Source organism: Cyprinodon variegatus, unplaced genomic scaffold (genome assembly GCF_000732505.1).
Source record: "Cyprinodon variegatus isolate N-32 unplaced genomic scaffold, C_variegatus-1.0 Scaffold86, whole genome shotgun sequence".
NCBI classification, from domain to species: domain Eukaryota; kingdom Metazoa; phylum Chordata; class Actinopteri; order Cyprinodontiformes; family Cyprinodontidae; genus Cyprinodon; species Cyprinodon variegatus.
In genome coordinates, this window is record NW_015150539.1 from 65,416 (window position 1) to 76,046 (window position 10,631).

The following is a 10,631-nucleotide window of genomic DNA, read 5'->3' on the forward strand; positions in this document are numbered from 1 at the left end:
GCTTGGTTGATGCTCCAGGCCAAGCTGCAGAGTTTCAGAATTCTGATCTCTAGCGTCAAATTGGGACAGTTCGATGCTGGGACACCAGGATGCTCGGACTCCCATCCGCTCAGATGAACTGCTACCGATGCTGAGCCGCAGGACCTCTATCTCTATCTCCCATAAACTTTGTATGTATAGCAGATGCTTTGACACCTACAACACCTTCACTGTGAATGCACCTTTATTGTTGCATTCAGTGTAGTTAAAAGGAAAATAATCTATATTAGTCTGCCTTAAACTTTTATTTTAATATTTACTCTTTTTCTTTCATCGTCAACATGGTTAGGCTAGAAATCAAAAATAGAAAAGTGTAATTTAGCTTTTATATGTAGTTTATTGGTCTATATTTTTATGTTGCATGCAGGGTGTAAGAAAACAATAAGAGCCAGTACGTTTTTATTTGATCTTTCCTTAACTTAAAGTTGTTTTCACCCTTTGTCTTTGTGTAATCCAAAAGTTACAATATTTTCTTTTTACAATCTGTGTATATAATATTATGCGGTTAAATCAAATGATAGCTCTAGTTGGTTACATACATCGGGTTGTACATATGGCATTTTTGGCTTCAGACAACATGCCAGAAAACTGGGAAAGATTCTTTTTTCCCAGAAAAATTTAATGAGATTCCTCTATGAAGGTGTGGACTCAGCACCGATGTTCCTTGGTCAAGGAAATGCCCCTGGGTGTACCAAATTCACTCAGGTACATCTTGGTCCAGGCCATTATTGGAAGGAGGCCAGAATTAGAGGCAGGCCTCTATTTGATCAAAACAGACTACCAATGAAATGAATAAAAACGAAATTTTGTCTCTTTGAACCTATAAAATACTAGGTTAATTTATTGAAGAAGTACAGTTACCATAACGGTATACAGAACGTTATTCAGACTTCTTCTAGTGGCTGCAATTTTTCTGCACAGCAATACAAGAAAAGAAAAAAAAAGACACAGAATGGAATCTTGGCCAAACTGACTGGCGAAACAAAATTTCGCTGTTCTGCCATCACAGCGAAGTTTTATTTGAGGCAGGCTAAGTGGAAGTAGGCTATGAGTATCATATATTTCAAGGGAAATTCAGAACAACGAAAGCCAACGAAATTCTGTCATTTCAATGCTGCCTGGTTACGACCAGACCTACCGGTGATCACATTTGTCTTTCAGATCAGAACGATTGTGTAAGGCCACTACGATCTCTGTGTAAGGATGGGACTTCCCATGCTAATGGTTTGGAGTCATTACCAAACATTGCCCCCCTGTGGTACCTGTATGTTACTATCACAAGTTGTTGAGGACTGCCCAGAACATCGTTGGTTCTTATTATAGCCCAGCCTGTATACGAGTCCGGCCATTATTTACCTCCACCGACAGTGAGACTGGCCATTGTTAGAGACCCGGCCGCTAATGGAATACAGGCCAATATTAGAGGATTTATGGTAATTTAATCATGATTTTGTACTTTTTGTGACAACTTGTCATTTGGGAAAAGCCTCAGCACTGATCGCTGTAAGCATGTCTCTGTCTCAATTATATTAAAGTGAGTATTGATAATTTTTGATAATTGTTGTCTTGTAAAAATTAAGAATAAAAATCAATAAATAAATAGAATAAATGATTTATCCTGATATAATAAAATGATATTATAATAACATTTTGCTGTTTGGGATAGGCTTCATATGACTTGAATTTATTGTTCTGCACTCTCTCTGATGAAGAGGAGAATTCTGCCCTCTTCTGGATCAAATGTCCGATTGCATTTTAAATTAAGCTTTAGAGATAATTCAAATTAGTAGTCATGGCCAAAAATGCAAGTAACCCTACGATTTTCAATAAAAGGAAGTATTTTTCCAAGAAAATTGTTATAATTACATGTAGTTTTACACATGTATATTTCTTTTGTGTGCCTGAGAAAAACAAAAAAAGAGGATAAAGCCAATTCAATATATATTAACAGAAAAATTGTTATTATATATTATTACAAAATTGAGGGTGAACAACTGTTTCAAACATGGGATTTTCATTTAAACTCACCCATAGTAAGAAACGGGTGTGGGCAGCAAAACAATCACATTTGAAATGAGATAAAGGAGAAGTTAACACTATATTTGTATTGATTTCTGTGTGACACACTTTGTATGGAGAACAGCAATTATCTGAGGATTTCAGTGCCAAAACTGTGAAATTATCCACATTCTCAAGGTTACAAGTCCATCCTCAAAAATCTTGATGTAGTGTAGAGTTTCTCTGAAATTATCTCTGGTCCCATCATCCCACTGTAGCTAATCCCCCTGGATTTGGACAAAACAGAGGAGTTGATGAAAGACTGTCACACAGGATATCCTTAACGTACCGTTCCAATGGAGTTGAAAACAGATACCCAAGCTGTCCTGCACCTTGAGGTTAGATTAGTATTTGAAAGAACTATCTATCGACATTTCAATCAGCTGAAATTATAAAGCAGGGAATCCAGGAGGACTCCACTACTGAAAAAGAAACATAAAAACCTAGAGTAGTAGGTTTATGAGTAATTAAAAATCTTGCTGAGAAAATGGCGTTATTGGTAAAACTCGTCATTCAGCTGTCTGCTGAAAAGATGAGAAAATAAAAAAAGACAGCACAGTACCTCCAGCCAAGTATTTGAAGTTCAAAGTGATTAAATATGTTTTCTCCAAAGGGATACAACCAAATATTAATTAGAGAGTACCAATTACTTTTACTGGAACAATTTTTGGAGTTTTACATTAAACTATAAAATTAGGTTTTTAATTCTGCCAAAAATCTCAGGTGACAACATTTTTAGCCATAACTACAAAACCAATAAGACTAATTAGTCTATTATCTTGGTACTGTTATGTTTCTCCCCTTGTGTACTTCTTTTTTGAGTTTCTTTTCAAAGTTTTCACTTTGACTTATGTTATTACGTGTTTTCTTGTTCATTGGTTTATTTTCCATTTTGTGTTATTTTTATGCAGTTCTGTATTTCTTTAGTTGCTCTCTGTTGCCCCCTTGTGCCTTTTTCCATTCCCCTTGGCTTCCTTCTTTTTTCACACCTGCTCTATATAAGCTCATTAGCCCATTCTTTGATCTGTCTCCAATATATACACCACCTTTGCACTTCCTCATTGCTGTTATCTTGTTGTTTTGTTGCTCTGTCATTGTTTGGCTCCTCGTGTGGGTTTTCCCCCTGGTTTTTGGTTTCTAGTATTTTGCTCTTGGATTTTGTTTCTGTTGCCCTTTATTTTATTAAACCTGCAAGTACTCATCTCTGCATTTGGGTCATCAACCAACCCCTTACATTGACAAGTACCTTATAAGCACAACATAATAATTCACCAATCAGATTGGCCTTGGTACAGGTGATATAATGCTGTGAATCATTTGACAGACTTTAAGTCTTAAGGAGAGTATTGAGACAGCTTGTCTTTGATCTTAAGTTATACGTTTATTGATAGAAATCTATTCATGGTGAACAGTAGCACACATTTACAAATGAAGTCACAATAGGAAGCATTTAGAGAACTGGGAATTGCGAATGACATTATAATATAAACAGGTAGAGTAATGTCATTGAATAAGCTTAGGTCATAACAATCAGACTAAACTATCACAACCCTGAGATAAATAAAACTTTGATATTGATTTCAAACATATACAACAATCAAGCAAGATTACCCACTGCATGCTTTTTTGTTCATTAAAATATAAATCCTTCTGTGTAAAACAGAAAAAAAGGCATCCATGATTACGATAAATTATAAAAAGACACAAGTTGGTACTTTTCTGCCGTTATGCAGTACCTGCTTCAAAGATGAAAAACAGATCTATTAGAGTCTAAATCTAGGGTCTGCTCCAGACATCGTTATTGCCTTCATAGTGTGCAAAAAACTGTCTCAAATTTATATTTATTATGCATCCTTTATCAACTGAATTGCTGGCTTTTGTCTTTTTGATATTTTCAGGACACAGCTCCAAATGTTCATTAAGAAACAAGCCTTTAGGTCGTTTCATCATTAGAATGCTTTATGACAATTTAGTAAAAAGCTGCATAATCAAATTTAAAAAGGGTACAAGTAATATAAAGTCCTAAAGCATATTACATGCATTTCTCCCCTTAAATGGAGCTTTACATATTTCAACTATGCTATGATTATGGCTTTATTTATACCTCAAATCATCAAAGTATCTTGAGAGATACGACTCATCAAATCCAAAATATTGCATACATCTATACTTTCAATGTGGGAATATTTTTCTTAGGGTAAAAAAAACATTAATAATAATTTTGAATTATTTTTGCAACCTATTTTCCTCTCCTACCTGTTTTTTATTTAATTTAATTCAGTACTATAATTAGACAACACTCAAATAGTATTAATTTATGCATTGATTGAAATTAATAAATGATAATTATTGCTTTGGATCAGTCCCGGACTATCACTCTGCTAAGAAGCATTCATGATAAGAGGGCAAGATACTGTTATGACCTTTACCTGAAAGTTTTTTCTAATTGTAGTTTTCAATATGTGTTTAAGCAGAGGCTCAATGCTTAAATATAATCCTGATCTCAACTTCCAGTAAAGAGGATCTTAACTTCCTGTTAAGAACAGAGGAAGTGTTGCAATGACTTCAGCGTTCTAGATAAATTAGGATGTAGAAACCACTAACTGATAAAGCTAACTATCTGCGTCCACTCTTTCTGAGATATGTATCTTTGGCACATGTAAATATTTAAGATGACCAGATAAACCTAAAAAAAAAAGGCTATTTTAAATAATCGGTTTTCTTAATCATGGGATATAATGTGAAAACATATTGGCCAATTGCATAATGTAAACTTCAACCCACTCTTATTAACATTTTTTCTTTATTCAACTACAATGGATGATTATAACAGCAATAGCATGTCTAATAAATGTCCCCACAAACTTCAAAAGCGTTTTGAGGAAATCAAATCTTACTATTTATTGTTATTATTACTTCCAATAAATTCATTGTGAAACTGGCTCCAGGGTTTGTAGCACTGTTGCCTTGCATCAAGGGTTTGATCCTGGTCCAGGTTCTTTCTGCTTGGAGTTTGCATGTTCTCCCTGTGCCTATGTGGGTTCCCTCTGGGTACTCCGGGTTCATCCCACAGTCTGAAAACATGACTGTTAGGTTAATTGGCTTTTATAAATTTTCCTTAGATGTGAGTGGGTGTGTGTATGGTTGTATTTCTCTGTGTCTGTATTGCCCTGCGGCATATTGGCGACCTGTCTACTGTATGGTGTACCCCGCCTCTCATCCATAGACTGCAGGAGATAGGCACCAGTCCCAACATGATCCTGAAAGAATAAGCAGGTACCAAGATTTGCCAGGAGCGTCCATTCCATCAGCCAAGCAAACTCTGGATTGCAGAGAATTCATTACACTTAGTGCTAGGATTTTTTTTTAATTCTTGGTATTAACACTTTAGGTGTTATGTTGTGAGCTACCTAATACCAAATAGCTTATCCTTTTCATTGAGTGGTGTGAGATGGTGTGAGAGTACACTGTGTCCCAAGGAACACCGCGATGGGGTCCCTGTGTTTTACAACACGACTGACACTGCAGTTCTAAATGCACATATACTTTATCAGGCATGGACTTCCTGATGGAGTTTGCCAGTGAGCTGGTGTCATGGTCCTGGCACTTGTGGCTTGATTGCTTATTCCACCCACCTGTTTAGCTCTGCCTGTTCTCTCATCATTTCTTATCCCTTCCACCTGGTTCCAGCCCCTATATATACTGTTTGGTTTCAAGCTTCCAGTGCCAGATTATTCTAGCTGATTATTCTACTTTTCTGATTATTCTGTTGGTGACCTGTTTCTGTCTTGTGGATCCTGAGTTTTGCTTCGCCCCTGTATTGGATGCAACTGGCTTACCGAACCTGGACTGTTTTCCCGACCACGGCTTGGACTCCCTCATCAGTACCTCATCGGCTCTCAGATCCCCTGGTAAACAAACTTGGTTCTGTTTCGACTTTGGCTTGGATCTCCCTTTCTGGCAACACCTGCTCCTCGGCGCCATTTGGCTTCAGCGCCACTCTCCTCACTGCGCTTCGGGGGCTGCGCCCGCCTGCAGCAGAGGACTGTCTCCACCGCGGATTCCTCCCCTCCTTCTGGGATCGGACTGAACTTTGAACCAGAGGATCCGTGTAATCTGCCCCTGCTGAAGCGCCGTTTCACGCTGCTTGCTTAAAGCTACAGTGTGTAATAATTACAGGGATATACAGTCAGAAATGTAATATATTATACATAACTATGTTATTTATCATCATCTACGAGCTCAGCCTCTTAACCTTAATATTTGTGTTGCCTTAGAATTCGTTATTTATAATTACATAGGAGCGGGTCTCGCAGCCATGGAGGCAGACATCTTTGCGCTACGGCAGCGCAGAGCCAACAAACTAGCGATTGTGAGATCGCCAAAACGTCACAACGATGTAGAAAAAATAACGGGTATATTTATTATCTTAAGTCTACATGAAATCTATACCCTACACAGACTAATGAAATACTATCTGTAAAATTATCTATGTAAACAAACCTCATCACTTGAGAAGGTAGGTGATGCGGACGTCGTGGAAGACATTTTGTCCCGTAACACTCGCCGTACTGTTGGGGGGGAGAAGCGGTGGGGGGGAGATGTTCATGTTGCTGCAGTCTGCAGTCTGACCGCTAGATGTCGCTAAAAGTTACACACTGTAGCTTTAATAAAGTCTGTTAAACTCTTCCAGCTGTGTCTGTTGAATTTTGGGTCCAAGGCTTAGAGCCTCCTGACAGCTGGCTCATTCACATTTTGGAGCCAAGAATGCAAAATAGAAAAAACTTCATCATACATCCCATACCTGACCAAGGGAAAATTGATAGTTTAACCCTAAGTACCAGGTAAACTATCAGTGCATGAAAAATCACAATACACAATGTCCTGTGATGATTGCTAAAGTACACATGTGGCAAATACACTATATAAAGGAGGTGTCATGGCAGTGCCAAGTAGATTCTAACGATGCAGAAGGCTAAAGTGTTCACACCAATAAGGATGTCACCATATTTCGTAGCTTTATTGAATTGGGTATTTTTATTGTCACTCACTTCACTATATATGACATACATTTTGTATTAGTATATTTTCTTGCTGTAATATCTAAATAATGTCTCCTTGAATTTGTGCATCAACAATAAATCTGCAAGAAATAGAACGAAGAAAACTGTCGACCTCTTGTAAAGAAGAGTGGGGGAAAAAATCTGTTCTGATACTAAAAGTGTAAATATCAGGAATTGTTTCCTTCTCAATGACCTGTCCATAGAAATACTTTTTTTTTCCCCTCTATAACATTACTAACATCATCTTTCGTTCAGGTCAGGTTTCTGCACAAGAATTTCAACAAATCCCAATTAGAGAAAAATAGCATGATTTACACCCGAGTTAGAATATTAGCTTTAAACAAATACATTTGGTCCCTTTGACCTTCTAATGTTAAATCAGACATGTCTACTGAATTTAATGTAGATGCAGTATGTTATGTATATGCACTGTCCAGTGGGCCATTTGCAGCCTCTGACAGTGCAAAAATCTGCATTCCTTCGTAGGACGAAAACAATTATTGTGATAAATTGATTACTGAAATAATCATCAACTAATGGAGTATAGAGTCTTTAGAAGGATATAGGAGATTTTTCTGACAGAGCAACACAGTTAAAGCAGTACTTACACATAAAAATTAAAACATTTTGCATTCAAAATAAAAAAAAACGTTTTCATCCATCAATAGTGGATAATTTTTAGTTTCAGCTTCTGTTACAGTTCTAAATTCTGTAAAAAAAATCCTCTTCAAGGAACCGTTTACTATCCAATAAAAAAATCAATTGATTTGGGGGAATACTCAACAAATTATTCAATTAGAAAAAATATCATTAGTTGTAACCCTATACCATGACAATGTTGTAAATTGTAAATGTAAATCCCTTTTACTGTCCCACAATGGGGAAATTCACTCTCTGCAATTGACCCATCCCCTTGGGGAGCAGTGGGCTGCCATTGTGTGGCGCCCAGGGAGCAGTGTTGGTTAAGGGTCTTGTTCAGGAACCCTGGGTACTTGCAACCTTTCTCAGAGCAGTGCTCTAACCACTAGGCCAACACTCCCCAATGTTGTAATGTTGCACAGGAGTCTCTGCAACACAGCAGATTGCAGTATCTGAAGCTTTAATGAAAAGAAAAATGAAGTTCCATATTACCTAATGCAGAGGTTTTCAACTATTGTGGGACGCTCTAAAGTCGTCTTAGGACAAAACCGAAGGGGCAAGAACAGCCTTGCTAGATTCTGTCCTGCTTTTAAATCGGACAACAGCACCCCCTGCTGTTTGCTTTTTACCTGCAGATAATTTTTTTTTTAATCTTTCGTTGTTACTGCAGCAAATGTTAATCTTAGAAACTGTTATTTCTAAGATTAATTAATGTGAAATTAAAAGCAAGCAACTACATAATGGAATTATCAGTCTTCAGATAATTTATTTCTTCTAATTACTGTATTAGCGTTTTTAACTTGTATATACTTGTGTCTGAATTTTGTCAGTTTTGGGTTGTAGGATGCTTTTGGAAACATCTATAAACATATCTAAGAAAGAAATGACACTAAGTTTAGGTCAAATTTATCTATTTCAATTTCAATTTTGGCAGATATGTATGGGTTATGTTTTAGTGCATATGTGTGGGTAAATAAACAAATTAGAAAATATGGATAGAGCATACTGACAGATGAAAAAGTGTTTTTAATCTTAAATTTAAAATACAGAGAGTTCATTTCGTTGCTCTTTACTTGTGACAGTGTAATGACAATAAAAATAATGCTGAAAAAAAGTTTCTGCTCTAAGTGGGTTGCTCTGTCAGCTAAAGCAATGTTTTACAGTCTCTACACTCCAGTAAATGATTAATACATTACTAAATCTGTTGACGATCATTTCAATAATTGATTAATCATGATTATTCCAATTAATTGTTTCAGCCCTATCAAAATCTTCTGAGATGCATGTATGTCAAAACATGCACACAATATCAATGAGATGAAGAGAAGGGACTACACAAAATGACAAGGAAGTTGTCTAAGTCTAAGTCTACTTTCATTATCCTTACCCTGCTTGTTCTCTCAGGTCAGCTGCTCAGCTGCTCCTGCTGTTGCACCTCTAAAGCTCCTTAATGACCTGTCTCAGCACATCAGACAAGCCTCTTCTCTGAGTTTCACTTTGGCTATTAACACCCAGTGAGACAATGTGCTTTATTTTTTTATTTTTTAAATCTTTTTTTTTTATCTTTTATTCCTTTTATGTTTTACCCAATTTTATTTATTTGATTGTGAATGTTATATTTACCCAGGTTTTAGCTCTTCTGTTTTTATCTGTACTGTTTTATTTTTTTATTTTTCTGTACAGCGCTTTGGCCAGCTGTGGTTGTATTAATGTACTTAACAATAAAATTGGATTGGACTTTAATACAGTAGATCTGCTGAAACAGCCCACGTTGTTTTTTTTATGTGTGTCTGTCCTGTCTTATGCTCACATGCTTACAGTGTATGAGAGTTTTGTTATCTTTATCAGACAATTATCTTCCACTGTCTCTACATTATTGTGTAGAGGTATGTTGCAAAGTCAGTGACTAAATACAATTGACAGGTTTTCCTTATAAAATGTTTTACTGATTTTAATGACAAATTTAACTTGGAGACATTATTTGGTAAATAGGACTAAGGTGTAAATATTGAATTGTAATGAATTAAAATCTTTGTGTTTGATTGGATTTAATGAACAATATGTATCTGTACATTGCTCAGTGTTTACCTAATTATTAGACTATATAATTTGAATAGTAACTAGTGAGTGATTGCAATAAGATTGTAATTATAACAACCCATTTTTTCCCTTTTAGATGAGACAAAATCTACTTTAATATGGCTTAGGCAGACACATGTTCACAAAAAACAAGGCTTCAAAAAATATTGATGTTTGGTTCATCAAGAATGCTGTTGTCTTAGACTTTTTTCCAGTGTGGGGCAAGTACCGAGACTGGTATCCGAATCCCCGGCCCATCCCACTTCTTTTATTACAGGTTGACTAACTGAACCATTTTTCTTTTTAGAAAAAAAATCTAGAAAATATATAATCCCAAACACCATCCCTCAAATCCAACCCCAGCTCCCAAAAAATGTTTTGATGAGAAAAACCTTCACCAATAGAAACCCATATGTGGTTTAACGTTAACAGAATAAAATATAACACCACTTCAATCAAGCAGCTAAAACTTTACGCTTAGATTCTGTGTGAGGAGAAGATCAGAGCAGGTCAGGAATATCGCTGGCAAGGTGAAGTTTCTGGAGGCTGATTCCTTCATTTATGTGAGAGAAAAACAAAAACAATATGAGCTGCTAAAAATGTTACAAGAAAATATAAGCTTATTAGTTTTACTCACAGCATCCGTAAAGTTTGTTGATGCGGGCAATGTCAGTGGCGCTCATTGATGCTGCATTTCCAATGATCAGGCTAGGATTATCTTTAGAAATTATTGTTGGTCGGCCATTTCTAGAA